General features: G+C 35.5%; 1 long non-coding RNA gene across 1 annotated transcript in view; it reads right to left on the bottom strand.

Moving 5' to 3' along the window:
• Positions 1 to 12,775: 12,775 nt before the first annotated feature.
• LOC106727963 overlaps positions 12,776 to 15,977 on the bottom strand; it is a 13,789-nt gene continuing 10,587 nt past the window's right edge. The window contains exon 3 of the long non-coding RNA XR_001364197.1: positions 12,776 to 12,858. This is a non-coding gene — a long non-coding RNA (uncharacterized LOC106727963). The remainder of the gene's footprint in view (positions 12,859 to 15,977) is intronic.

Raw genomic sequence — 15,977 nt, forward strand, 5'->3', positions numbered from 1 at the left:
TCAACGGAAGGACTTGTATGCATGCATATAAGCATAACCAATGGACATAAGACACTGGGGGGTAGGGGAGGCCAGGGGAATGTCAAGGGGTGGGGGGGGGAAGGAGACATATGTAATACTCTTTGTAATACTTTAAGCAGTAAAACAAAATTAAAAAAAAAAAAGAAATATGGGAGCATATACTGGAGCTGATATTATGCTGTGTGTGGTGATTAATAAGAAGGCTAGCCTCCCTTTTAGTGATCTTGTAAAGTAGTTGTACAAGTAGGATTCCACAGAGAAAGCAACTAAATATCAGTGATGACACAGAATCAAATGTTAGCTGATTTCTCAACAAAAACATTTTAGGCCAGAAGTGATTGGCAAGAAATATGCAAAGTTATGTAAAGCAAGAACCTACAACCAAGATTACTCTACTCAGCAAAGTTATCATTTGGAATCAAAGGACAGATAAAGAGCTTCACAAACAAGAATAAGCTAAAGGAGTTTATCACCTCCAAACCAGTATTTCATAAAATGTTAAAGGGTCTTCTTTAAGAAGAAGAAGAAGAAAAAAGATGAAAAATTTGAATACCAAAATGGCAATAGATACATATCTATCAACAATTGAATCTAAAAGACAAAATTATGGTTTGGCTTTGGGTAGTGGGCACACAGTGCAATGTATAAATCACGTGTCATGGAGATGTACACTCAAAGCCTATATGATAATGTTGACCCTAATAAATTTTTTAAAAATATCTTTTTATTGATTTCAGAGAGAGAAAGGGAGAAGGAAAAAGAGAGAGAAGCATCAATGATGAGAGAGAATCATCGATTGGCTGCCTCTTGTATGCCCTCCACTGAGGATCGAGCCCGTAACCCAGGCAGATGTCATGACTGGAAATTGAACCATGACCTCCTGGTTTATGGGTCAACACTCAATCACTGAGATGCACCAGCTGGGCTCAACCCAGTAAGTTTAATAAAAAAAATTAAAAAGTATAAAAGATAAAGTAAAATAAAAACAAACAAAGAAAACCCCAAATAAATAAACAAACAGAAAAGAAACAGACTCATAGATACAGAGAACATTGTGATGGCTGCCATATGGGAGGGGGCATTGGAGAGATGGTTGAAAAGGTGAAGGGATTAAGAAGTACAAACTGATTATTACAGAATAGTCATGGGGGTGTAGAGTACAACATAGGGAATATAGTCAATAATATTTTAAGAACTATGTATGATGTCAGGTGGCTGTGAGATTTATTGTGATGATCACTTAGTAAGTTATATAATGTCTGATCATTGGGGTGTATACCTTAAGCTAACATAATAATGGATGTCAACTGTAATTGAAAAATAAAATGATTTAAAAATAAAAAAAACTTAAGGAAATGGGAGAAAATATATAATGTATGGAGAACATAAAGGAAATAGAACAGATGTTGAATTTATTGTAGGGTTGTTTTTATGTAAAGTTAGTTATAGAGAATTGAGTGTCAGGATTAAGATATTTATTTCAAAGATTATTTCTTCCTATGTATGAAATAATCATGTTCAAGGTGATAGGGTTAAATTGATTCTGAAATGTGCTGGTGATGCTTCTGCTTCTTAGTTTCTGGATGAAGTTAAAAGAAAAATACATTTGGGAAAGGATTATAAAATTTCTCCCTGAAAAATCAAATATAATTGTAAGATGGAAAATGTTTCCTAACCATTCTCTAAAGTATTATGAACTACAAATCAGTTAAACTTAAGAAAGATTTAGTTATACAAAGTTTAGTAACAGGATTTGAAATGTAAGATAACACGATAGCCCCAACCAAAAACACTAAGATCTTTATTCTTCATTTGTGCTTTACCTAGAGACCAACATAAGAATATATGTACAGTATATTTCTAGAGTTAGGATTGCCAGATAAAAAAAAAATAATGCCCAGGTAATTTTTAAGGCCAGATAATTATTTTTTGTTATAAGTATGCTGTAAAAAATACATAAGACATATTTACATCATATGTACCCAACATTTAATAGGATTACAGTAACAACTCTTTACAGAACTCTTAATAGCATATCAATTTTTTTAATCACATAGGTGTTCTACTACACAGAGATCTTTGAGAACCAGTAAACCAGCAGGGAGATAGGAGGAGAATTAACATATTCCCTATAGATCCTAGACAACATTTTAACACTGTTATTGTTGAATTGTTTTAGTGCAAGCAGTGTAGTGTGGCATGTTGTAAACACTGTCGATAAGTTCTCTGTAGAATAAAAAGGCATCAACAAAATATTTCTTCTGAAAGCACATCCTGTAATCGCCAGTAGTGCAAAGATATCCAAGCGATAGTTAAATTATACCTGATTGACCATTTAAAGTGCCTCTAAGAATGATTTCATTTCCTGATTTCTCATTAAATAAGGTGACATACATTTTTTTTGAGATTTCACTTTATAGAGATGATATCAATAAGCTTCAGTATGGAATTTATTTCTGAGAGTGTGTAAATTAGAGATGTCAAGTGCAGTAAAATAAATGCTACCTTCAGTTCACCATATTAAAATGCTATAACCCAACAGTTTTATCTTTCAAAATAAATAGTAATGATTTCTTGTAATGTCTTATCCTATAAGTATAGAAAAAAAAAACAAAAATGTCTATAAACTGTATTTGTATAGCCCTAAACATCCCTGCAGAAAAGCATTATTCATATTTGTAATACAGCTTTATGCTGCCAATTTAGCTGAAAGAATGTGTACGTATATAGCTTTTATGGCACTCTCACTTCAGAGAATTACATATGACTTGTTTGTGTAATGCTGAGTAAAAAAGGAAGGTTCATTTTTGTTTGTTGTTGTTGTTGTTTTTCCTGGTAGCAAAGCTTGCTATTAAGAATGCTTAATTTTAGTCCTGGCTGGTGTGATGCTCAGTTGGTTGGAGCATCATCCCATGCATCGAAGGGTCGAGGGTCCGATTTCCAGCCAGGGCACACACCCAGGTCGCAAGTGGGCACAAACGGGAGGCAACCCATTGATATTTTTCTCTCACATAGATGTTTCTTTTTCTCTCCCTCTCTCTAAAATCAATAATAATAATAAAAAGGAATGTTTACGTTTATGTGAAGGCATGGCTTTTGACTATAATCAGCGTCACAGGTCAGAAAAGGCAACATTATACTTGAAAACATATGGGGAACACTTGTGAAGTGTGGGACTAATTTGAAAATCACATTATGAGAAAAGGAGAAATATAGGAATCATTTATCATACCACCAAATGTTCTTTTAGCCACACAATAAATACTCAGATATGGGGATAATTGCTAGTGAGCCTCCTATACCTTTTTATCCTTACTTTTTATGTATTATGATGGCTATAAAAAAATCTGATTTCTCCATGTGTTAGGTACGGGCTATAGGAGATGATATGAAGTACTTGGTGCCATCTCAAAGGAGTGTGACACTTTCATTTCGAATTTAGACTTATTTATTGGTCACTAAAAGCAACAGGAGTTTTAGAACTGGTCACTGTTTCATTTTATCTGTTTTTTTCATTTTGTGCTACATTAAATCAATTTCCTCCTTCATAAGTCATGTGGCTCTTATCTAAAACCTTGACAAAGAGAAAGGACAAAAAATGAAGGGTCCTCTGGACTCTTCATCACATTACACTTTTCTTCTTTTTAATTTATGTTTTAATTAATTAATTATTAATTAATTAATTTTAACATAGTGGTATACCATCTTATATTGGTTAAATTAGTTTCAGGTATACAATATAGTGATTTGGATCACTCCGCTAATCCTAGAAATCATCTGTCATGCTTCTTACCTGGTTGGGTCTTTGACCTTTACTCTGCCTGCCTCTGTGAAACTCTTGAGAGCAAGGCTAGTTTATCAGTGCTCTAATTTGCATGAGTATATGGTGGAGCACTAGGGTTCTCAGTATGCTAATGGACACAAAGTAAAAAGGGTTCCAGGGTCAAATCAATGGGGAAAATACTTAAAAATATATAATGGGGGGTATTTTTAAATTGCAGAACTTCTGAGTTCTGCAACTTTTGTATTTTATGTACTACTAGAGGCCTGATGCAGGAAATTCGTGCAAGAGTAGGCCTTCCTTCCCCCAGCTGCCGGCTCCGGCTTCCCTCTGGCACCCGGGACCCAGGCTTCCCTCACAGCCCCAGCTTCATCTGGAAGGTCGTCTGGAAGGACATCTGATGTAATTAGCATATTACACTTTTATTATTATAGATATGCTTTTTTCTGATTTCTTACATCTTCTTAAGACAAACACTCTTCTGAATTTTCTATTCACTATTTCTCAGCTATTTTATAAAACAACTTTACTAAATATTACACAAATTAAAATATATAAAATTTGATTTTGCATGTTTTCAGATTTATAAAATTACCAAACAATAATAGTCTTCTGACTTTAGCTTTTTTAATTTAATATTGTGTTCCAGCTATTGTTTCCAAGGTTTATCCATGTTATTCCATGGATGAATATATGCTCATTCACTTGCTCTGCTATATAAAATTATATCAGTTTTTAAACATTTTTATTTTAATGTATATTTTGGATGTTCTTAGATTTTCACTATTTCACATAACAGTGCTACATACATCTATAAAAATAAAAACATAATATGCGAATTAGAGTGGACATCCTTCCGGACGACCTTCCTGATGAAGCCAGGGCTACGAGGGCCGAGCCCATTGCACAAATTTCGTGCACCGGGCCTCTAGTTCTTATATACATGTAAAAAAATTTAGTAATTTAACAAATAATGTTTAGAGTAGGATATATGCATATTCATCTTTAAGGTTCACTGCTTACAAAGAGATCTGTGATAAAACCAAAGTTTTTATTATAGAGCATGTATATATTTTAATAACTATTTGTGTTCTAACTCATCATTTCTGTTTATTTAATGATGTTCCAGCTACTCTTGCTTGTTCTTTCAAATGAACTATATGAAAAAACTCCATAAACACTTTCATAATATATTAAGCAAAGTCTTTAAATAATAAGTATGTAGGTACTGACATACTTCTCTGCTGTGAATATAAAATGGTATAACATCTACATGCCAAACACACACACACACACAAACACATAATGGTATAACATCTATAGAGAGAAATTTGGTAAAGTATAACAAAAGTAATTTTGCATTTACCTTTTGTCCCAGAAAACTTATTTCTAGAAATTTACCTGAAGACATTTCTCCACAAACACAAAACAACATACAGAGCCGAAACCGGTTTGGCTCAGTGGATAGAGCATCGGCCTGGGAACTGAAAGGTCCCAGGTTCGATTCCGGTCAAGGGCATGTACCTGGGTTGCGGGCACATCCCCAGTAGGAGATGTGCAGGAGGCAGCTGATTGATGTTTCTCTCTCATCAATGTTTCTAACTCTCTATCTCTCTCCCTTCCTCTCTGTAAAAAACCAATAAAATATATTTAAAAAAAAAAAACAACATACAGAACATTATTAGTATAAGCAAAATATTAGAGTAGTTGAATGAACTATGGCATATATCAAAAGTGAAATATTATGAAAATATAAAGAGTAACATGGAATTATAAGATGAATATCTCATATCTCTATAATTTATAACTGAAAAAAAACAAGTGCAAGGATTATATAAAGCATGCTATATTTTTATAGAAGAGAGATAATTTTTTAAAATTAATATTTGCTTATATGGGTAAAAAATAAAAACATGCACTAATGAGAAATGAGAATCTAGTAAGAATGGACACTTATGGAAGACAGTTAGAAAGGGAATAGAAGACTAAGGATGAGGGTGATTCTTCCATGAGTTTACATTGTGAATTATAGTTTTGAATTTTGAAAATATAAATATTTATATATTCAAAAAAGTAAAACATGAAAACTAAATAACAGTATAGCACTGCCTAGTGTGGCTTAAACCAAAAGGTGGCAGGTTAGATTCCCAGTCAGGGCACATATCCACTTTGTGGGTTTGATCCCCAATTGGTTAGGGAGCATACGGGAGAAAACCAACCAATGTTTCTCTCTCATATGGATGTCTCTCTTTCTTCCTCTCTCTAAACGTCAATTAAAAAAAGACAAAACACATATCCTTGGGTGAGGATTATGTAATAAATAAAAATAAATTAATTAATAAATAATAAATGACAGTATAAAAAGAACTCTTTCTGATCATCTTAAAGTAACTGGTATACCTTATCCTAAAACAACTGTTTGTGGAAAAATATGAAATAACTGTTTTTAGGAATTGGACAATAGGCAGCTTAAGGTTGTGATCCATGAGATAAAGGAAACAAAGGAGCAAATCATATGATCACTGGCTTTTCCCCTGGAGGCCTGCATCAGACTTCCTTGTAGAGAGAAATAATCTCAAGCAGATCCTGATGATCTTACTACATTGAGGAAGCAGAGACTGGCATTCTGGAAAGCTGAAGCAGATGGAATTGCCAGGGCAGACTACCAGAGAGAAATGAACTATGCAGATAAAGATATTTGAACATCTGCATAAAGGTTCTCATGAGTATGTTGCTAAATATTAAGCAGCACTTGTATAGAGTGAACCTCCACAAATTTAAGCAAAGTGCTACTTAAGAGCTGTAAGCTGAACAATTTCTAGAGCTCTCATAAGGCTCTGAGACCTTGAGTTCAAACAGCCAGGATTGAGAAATCTCTTTGAACATCCCAGGTACTGAATAGACAACACAGAAAGGTCATGACTTAGTAGTGGAGACAGAATTTCCTAGAGTAAAGGCTATTCCAAACCCTGACCTAAGTATGTTTTAAAGGACAACTTGGACAGCTTGATCTTCAAGTAATTTAAGTGTCTAATAACAATTTTTTCTTTTTTTACCTTTTGACCCCCTTTACCCATTTATCCCAACTATTCACTTCCTGACTCTGGCAACCAGCACTTTCTTCTATGGGTCTTGTTTTGTGTGTTGTTTTTTTTGTTAGATTCCACATACAGTATAAGGAAGATCATACAGTATTAGACTTGCTCAGTCTTACTAATTTTTCTTAGCATGATGCCCTCGCTGTGCATCAAAAATGTTTTTATTCTTTATTACAGGAAGACAAGAACATATAGATATTCAAAGAGGTAACATTTTTTAAAATATTGGAAAATATGACTCAACATGGAAAAATCAATAAATGATAAAAGACAGATGCTAGAAATAGAGGACAAGGACTTCTAAATTGCTACTAAAAACATGCTCAAGAATTTAAAGAAAAACATGAACATAATGAGGAGAAAATTTTCAATGCAATGAAAAATTTACTGGATGGTATTAAAACACTAGGAGATATTACCGAAGCAAGGTCAGTATATACATTTGAGTACATAGCAATAGAAAAAAATCCATAATGAACTTAGAAAAAAGAAGTGCTCGTTCATTCAATTAGAAATCAGTAACAGCTCTAGCTAGTTTTGCTCAGTGGATAGAGCAGTTGGCCCACAGACTGAAGGGTCTCTCCCCAGCTCGATTTCTGTCAAGGGACTATACCTAGGTTGCAGGCTTGAACCTCAGCCCTGGTCGAAACATGTGTGGGAGACAACCAATCAATGTGTCTCTCTCACATAGATGTTTCTCTATCTCTGTCTCTCTCCCTCCCTCCACTCTCTCTAAAAATCAATGGAAAAGTATCTTTGGGTGAGGATTATAAAAAAAGAAAAAAGAAATCACTTACAAAATGATATTGCAAAAAAAACATTAAATATTTAGAAATTAAATAATACCTTTCTAAATAACCCATGAATAATTCTGAAACACTTTTGTATGTATTTTACAACATAGGGAATAAATGAATATAGTGACATTTTGCTGTGAGAAAAGAAAGATGCAAAGGTGGAACTCTGAGAATGAATCCTTTGGTATTGAATTTGAATTTGAGATATTAATATGAATCTATAGTTTCTTAAAACTATATGTTGTAGCTCTACTTACAGAGCCCTAGTGGGATGGCATCACATGCCATCAAATCTTAATCTTGACTACTCAATCTGAAGCATAGTAATTCCTCCTTTAGAAAACTGCTGTTTGAAACTGCTGTTTGAACTACTCTGTTATTCTTAGTCTCTTATTCTGTAGGTCAACTCTGTTATTTTTAGATAGTCCCTTATTCTATAAAATAACTGTTTTAGTTTGAATAATAGAAAAAGATAAAAACTTTGCTGTCTGACCTTGCAAGCTAGCCATCTGATGTAACAAGCTAATACTGATACTGATACTGATAATAATTCCCATATTCTTATGCCAAGTATTGGTTACAAACTGTCTGTAACAATAACCTACACAGAGCTCTTTGTAAATCTGCAAAGAAGCTCAAAAAGTATAAATTCGGAAAACTTCCTCTATATTGGGGCTCAGAGATCTGGGAACACCTCCCTCTGGGCCCGCGCGAATAAAGACTCCTAATTAATTGGCTCATTAAGGACTCTCATATCTATCTCGCTGATTTACGATACAACACTATCAGCTACAGGTCTAAAACAAGCATGTCAAACTCAAAGGCTAACATGGGCCAAATTAAAAAGGTTTAAGATTATGGGCCCGTAAAAAAAACAAAAACAAAAGCTTTAATTTTCACAGAAACGTAGGTTTATTTCGATAGAGGCATGCTGAATACAAAAGGCTGAAATAAATGAGTAGTCATTAGCATAAAACAATAGAACATTTTAATAAAAATTAATATTCTTTGAACATTAATATTCTTTCTTTAATTTACCAGACACTGAAAACTGCACAAATTAATAAGCATAACACAAATAAACCTATGTTTCTTGTTTTCCGAAAGCAAAATATTTCCTGTTGCTCACACCAAACAAGTCAGTCCAAGACTAATGACGTGGCTAGTATTTGTTGCTAAAATATTTGCTGCTAGTATTAGTGGAGAGAAATGGTGCGCCTGCGTGTAAGGCACGTAAGGGAAATGAATGTAACATAATTTAGTAATCAGTCATTAGAGAACGTTGTAGTTCGTTATTAATAATTATGTATAACAGGATATTGTAAAAATTAAGTAACAAAAATTTTATTAAAACATTTCTTACATACAGTTATATTGGCAGGGCTGCAAAAATATTTGTTGTGGGCCAGATGTAGCCCATGGGCTATGAGTTTGACATGCTTGGTCTAAAATAAAAGACAATATTAATCTGAAGAATATTCCAAAAATAAAGGGCTATATTTTATTCTTCACTCATTTTCTCTTATTAGAAATTAGTGTGAATATTAATAATAATTTTAATAATAGTAAAACAAATGACTGAGAGAGACAAATAAATTAAGGCCATAATTTGCCATAAAAAAATTTACATTGTAGGTTCTAAAGTCATAGGAAGAAAAATAAATCAAATAACACTAATACTATGCCAGAATAGTTTAAATAAAGAATTTTGCAATTCATTAAATGAATTGTGATATCATTGATTCAACACACTGAGCACCTACATATATAGGCCAGTTGCTAGTCTACCTGCTTCTCATACAATGGTAAATAGGACAGAACAATCTCTGATTTCTTGTAATTTACATTCTGATTTAGGACTTGCATTCCAGTGGGGTTGTACAATATAGTAGACATGGTTCACTGTTTCTAAAATAAATTACCTGTGTTACCAATTGGAAAGAATTGTTTGTCACAAAATCATTACCTCTGTTATGTTTGTTTCTATTTGAAGTAACACTACCAAGCTTATTAAAGCAAAGATATGTTTGTGCACATACATAAACTCTCCAGTTAGAGAAACAACACGGGCTGGTGCACCATCAGTGGATACAATTATGTAAAACTCATCTTCCATAGACAAGTTATGGTGGTTTTAAAATAACTTCACTTAAAACCATCTCCGGAGAGCTTATGGTAGTCTCTCTGTCTCTGAGAAACTTGAAAAGTAAAAAGCACTTCATCGCCCTTCATTGAAGGGGTCACCAAGCAAATGAGCACAGAGGCTCAGAGGCTGTGCCTTCCAGTCCTGTTAGAATGGTTCCATCAGCGATATCCTGCCACTGAAGCGGCACCATGTATTAGAAATCTAACTGCAGCGAGGTTTCCCTGTCAGCACACGAGAGAAAGAACAGTTTATACTGAAATTTCAAGGGTTAGAAAACGGATTTTGAAGTCAAAGGCATTGGTGTGGGTAAAATTGTATTTTATTTAACTCTCCTGCTGAATGAATCAACACACATTGCAGTCAGCCAACCATAGGATTCACTCACCCTTCAAAAAGAGGACAAATCAGGCACTTTTGTGAAATAACATAATAGCCATAATTGATAGCATTTGGCAAAAAAAAAAATATATATATAAATGATGCTTACATTTTACCATCTAGCCTTATAAAAGGAAGAAAACAGTTTCCCTAGAGTTGAGGTACATCCTAGTTGGTACAGGTCTGTCTCAATTTTGATTTTATATTTTGAACATAAGAAAACAGCTTTAAATTCTATGCCCTGAAAACTCAGCTGACTTTTTTTTTTCCCTTTTGGAGAAAAATATTAAGAAAATCATATTACCCGCGCTTAAAAAATAAATTACTGTTACTACATTTGTCTGCTAGTTCCTCATATTTTGAGAGAAATACAAAAGCATAACCTATTCCTTGAGCCTTGAGTTCACTTTCTTTATGAGATGGTATTTTATAGTTGAGGAAAATCTTTCTGAGGGTATTATGGAAAAAGTAGATTCTTACCTTTTGATATTTTAACCAGTCTATCAAGAAATTCCGTATGTGAGTCTGCACCTAAATGCTTTACTACAGACAGATGAAGAAGATACTTATGTTTGATTGCAGAAAGATATCTTAAGAAATTGGAAGTGAAATACTGTTTTGATGCATACTGGCAAGTCTGTCTGTCTGCATGGCTGTGTTAGGGTTTTAAGGTGCAACTGTGCAAACTATTATTATCTGCAAAACATATTTTCAGAGACAACCATACTGGAAAAGATAAATTACCAATATTTTGACTAGTTTTCCTTAATACCTTTTAAAGGGCAGATTGTACCCTGGTTTGGCTCAGTGGTTATTGTGTCAGCCCAAGGACTGAAGGGTTGTGGGTTTGATTCTGGTCAAGGGCAAGTACCTTAATTGCAGGAGGCAACCATTGAGGTGTCTCTCACATCGATGTTTCTCTCTCTCTCTCTGTCTCTTCCCCGCCCTTCCACTCTCTCTAAAAATCAATGGGAACAAATATCCTTCGGTGAAAGTAACAAAAATAAAATAAAATAATAAGGCTGACTGCTTGTGTTGCCAATACAGAATTTAGTTATTAAAAGGACTAAATTTTTGCCCAATACAGGCTACAATTTTATGTACTATCTATTCTTCACTGACCATTTTATGGAACTTAGATTCAAGTTGCAGTATTTAATATCTGCAATATTCTGAAATTGGCTTGAGTCTTTTTTTCCATGAGTAGTGAATTGTTTCTATAATATGTAATACTGCCACACACACACACACACACACACACACACAAATAATAGAAAAAAAAAGATAATGTAATTTTTTCCCTTTTATTTCCAAGAAAATGTTAAGAGAGGCAAATCTTAATGCATTTAAATTGAAAATCGTGTCTTTTCTTGTACTGGTCTGCTTTGATAAATGCCATGTAATTTATGTTGGCATCTTTGTATTGTAAGTATGCATTATCTGTTTTTAAAATTGTACCATAAGCATTGACTATAGGCTCATAGGGTATTACAGAAAGCCGAAGTCCATTGCTAGTAAATAACACATTTCTTTTTTTAAAGGATTATTGTTATGTATATTTATTTTTCATTGTTGATCTGCCTTCCATTTAGGTATGGATATTTTTTTAAGTGATTACATTACAGTTTGTAATCTCTTGATCACCATATCAATGTTTTGCACATACACTTAATTATTTATTAATAACTATTCTAATTTTGACTCCTAAATGGCATTTTCTTTCTTTCTTTTTTAAATAAATCTTTACTGGGGGAGAAGAAAATGGTGGCCAAATAGGCACAGGTATCACACACCTTGTCCTAGGGCCAGACTGGAAAAGCAACTAAATTGGAGAACATCTACGTGGAATTAACAAATTAGACACAGCTGAGGAGACAATTTTTAACAAGAAGGGCAAAGGATGCCTGGAGAATGGTAGGAACTGGGATCTGGGCTGGAGAGGGACATCCGGCCACCAGGCCTGGAGGGAGAGTTAGAAGCTGCATTGCACCTAAGCCACATCCCTTTGCAATAGGTATGATACCCAGCTGAGAAAAGGAAAAGCCACAGGGCTGCTGGTGTCTGGGGAATCTGGAACTAAGACCTCAGCCCTGAAAGGCAGCCTGAAAAGTAGCCTGAGCAGCATGGTGCCAGTGGAAGAAAAACCTGCAGTTTTGTGGTTGTTTTGCTTTTGTTTTGTATTTGCTTTTACTCCATAAACCCAGAACATAGGATTTTTCAGTTGCAAGAACTTACCTGAGGCTGCAGAGGAGGGAGAGGCACAGATTTGAGGAGAGGCTAGGGAGGGAGGCAAGGCAGGGAGACTGGCCAGGACTCTGGCATTGGGACATTCCTAACCTTCCAAACCTAAACTGCCATTTATCTCCTGTAGAGTGAGCCCCTCCCAGTAGCCTCAAGGCAGGTAACACAGCCTGTCACACCCTGCCTGCATTTTGAGGAACAAAAAGAAAGAAAATACAAAGGAAACAAAGGCTCTGAATAGCCCCAAAGAGCCCTCGGTGACTGGGTTGGAAGAGGGGCCTGTCCACCCCACTATTCTGGGAACCAGACTGATAAAATCTCAGGTTGCCAGCCAACCCCACTGGTCTCCATACAAGGATCTCTGACCAACCAAGGCCAGAGTAATGTTTTGGGTCACTGGCTGAGCAGTAGCTCTAGCCCTAGATCAGGGGAAAAACATCCATCTGATGGAAACAGCACCACCCCCACCTAAAGCCCTGCTGGAAACAGACACTTGATTGGTTAAGATTGACAGCTGGCAGACAGGCAAATCAGGCAGATTGGTCCCGCCTGCTTGCAGCTAAGGCCTATGGAGATAGACACAAGCAGAGGAGCAGTGGATCACTTAGAGCTTCCACAGGGAGCTAAGTGCCAAAGACAGTGCCTGACAGTGGTCAGCATCTAACTACCTAACTGGAAGCCCAGAATCGGCAGACAGAACAGGAGAGTGGGGTCCTAAACCAGCCCCTATGAGGCACTGAAATGCAGTTGAAGCAAATGACACTTCACTTTTTTATTTTTATAATTTGAAAAAATTACTATTATATCTTATTTTATAAAATTTATATTATTTTATCTTATTTTTATTGTTATTGTTATTTTACTTTTTTTCTTTCTTTCACCTTTTTCTTCCTTGTGTCTCCCTTTTTTATCATGTTTTTTCTTCTCTTTTCCCTGCTTTACCTTTTCTCTCTCCTTTCTTTTCCCTCTTGTTAAAAATTGATTTTCTTTATCTGCTTTATTGATATGTTATTATTGTAGTCTCTGTTGGCTTATTCATATATCCAATTTCCTCTTCCCTGCTCCTACTCCATTTCCCCATCTCTGTTCACTTTTTTGCTACTCAACTTTTTTTCCTTTACCTCTTCTATTTTGCTATTTTCTTCTCCTAATTATTTAATTAGTTTTACCTCATAAATTCAGGCCTATATGCTCTCTCTTCTATTCTCCTTTTCAATAAATAAATAAATAAATAAATATTTTTAAAAACTTATTCTATTTTTTTTCTTATTATTGACTCATTCTCTTTCTCACTCCTCTATACTAAACCATGGTCCTTCCCCTCTTCATTCAATTCCTTAACCCTATTTTTTGTATTTAAGTTCTGCCTCTACAGATTCCCCCCCCCCCCCAGTAGAAGTTGAGAAATGAATAGAAAACCTATATGAAGAAATGACAGAAAATGTCCCTGACAGCGGGGGAGAGGGGGCGGGGGGTGTCACACAAGCACAGAGAGTCCCAAACAATATGAACCCAAAAAGACCCACATCACGATACATCATAATTACAATGGCAAACATTAACGTCAAAGAAAGAATCTTAAGGGCTGCAATAGAGAGACAGAAAGTAAACTATAAGGGATCTACCATTAGACTATCAATTGATTTCTCAACAGAAATACATCAGGCCAGAAGGGAATGGAATGAAGTATACAAAGTAATGAAAACCGAGGGACTAAATCCAAGAATACTCTATTCAGAAAGGCTATCACTTAAAATTGAAGGGGAAATCAGGAGCTTCACAGACAAAAGCAGGCTAAGGGACTTTATTACCACCAAACCAGCATGCAAGAAATCCTAATGAAACTGGTGAAAGAAGTAGGAATAGAAAGAGGAGAAACACAGATGTAAAAGATAAGAATAGCAACAAACAAGTACCTATCTATATATATAAAAGGCTAAGCAACCATCCGACTGGCCTGTACATATGATGCTAACTGACACCAGGGGGCAGGTGCTCAACACAGGAGTTGCCGAGCTGCGGTGACTTGGCAGTGGTGGTTTTCAGTTGACGCACCCCAGAACCAGAGAGGAGGGAGCCCAATTCCTTGTGGGGCTGTGCAATTCCACCTTTGGCTGTGGGTTATGTTGTTGCTGGGGCACTGTCAGCCCTGAATCTGGTTTACTGCACACTTGCGTTTGCATTGCACACTCTGAATGACAACAACTTTGCAGAGTGCCCTCTTGCACTCCGGGACCCTTTGAGGGATGTTGGACTGCTGGTTTCAGCCCAATCCCCAAAGGCCAGGCCAAGGGACCCCCACCTGCTGGAGGGACTCTGCTCACTCCACAGGTGCCCTTCGAGCTGCAGTGCCACCCTAAGTGTGGCTGGCTGGGGAGGGACCATGGGAGGTTGGCTCCAGGGCATGTCCAGCCTGTCTCGCCCAGTCCCACTCTGCAGGCTACCTTCTAATTAATTTCCTTCAATGTGCACAAATCCGTGCAATGGGTCACTAGTTAATAATAACCTTAAATGTAAATGCATAAAATGCCCCAATCAAAAGACATAGGGTGCCTAAATGGATACGAAAACATTATATATATATATATATATATATATACTGTCTATAAGAGACCCACCTCAGAACAAAGGACTCACACAGACTTAAAGTGAAGGGATGAAAATTATTTTTCAGGCAATTGGAAAGAAAAAAAAAGCTGAGGTAGCATTACTTATATCTGGCAAAATAGACCTCAAAGTGAAGTTCATACAAGAGATAAGGAAGGCCACATTACTAGAGGGATTGATACAAGAGGATATAGCTCTGATAAACATACATGCACCCAATACAGGAGCATCCAAATACATTAAAAAAAAAACCTTCTGGAATATATCAAGGGAGAATTTGACAGCAAAATAATCATAGTAGGGGACTTTAATACCTGGATAAATCTTCTAGACAAAAAATGAACAACAAAACAACAAACCTAAATGACTCAGTAGATCAGATGGACTAATTGACATCTTCAGAACATTTCACCCCAAAGCTACAGAATATACATTCTTCTCAAGTGCACATGGGACATTTTCAAAGATAGACCACATATTAGGATGCAGGCTAAGTCTCTTCAAATTCAAGAAGATAGACATGATATCAAGCATCTTCTCAGATCAAAATGGCATAAAATTAGAAATAAACTGCAATAATAACAATAAGAGAAAATGAAAAAATTGAAGACTAAATAGCATGCTACTAAACAATGATTGGGTTACCAAAGAGATCAAAGAAGAAATAAAAAAACATCCTGGAAACAAACTACAATGAAAACAAAACAATCCAAAATCTATTGGACACAATGAAAGCAGTCCTGAGAGGGAAGTTCATAGCACTATAGGCTTACCTCAGAAAATAAGAAAAACTAGTAATAAGTTATCTAACCCCACAACTTAAAGAATTAGAAAGAGAGCAACAAGAAAAGCCCAGAGTAGAAGGAAGGAAATAATAAAGATCAGAGCAGAAATAAATAAATAAATGA

The sequence above is a fragment of the Myotis brandtii genome, unplaced genomic scaffold (genome assembly GCF_000412655.1).
Source record: "Myotis brandtii unplaced genomic scaffold, ASM41265v1 scaffold508, whole genome shotgun sequence".
Taxonomy (NCBI): Eukaryota; Metazoa; Chordata; class Mammalia; order Chiroptera; family Vespertilionidae; genus Myotis; species Myotis brandtii.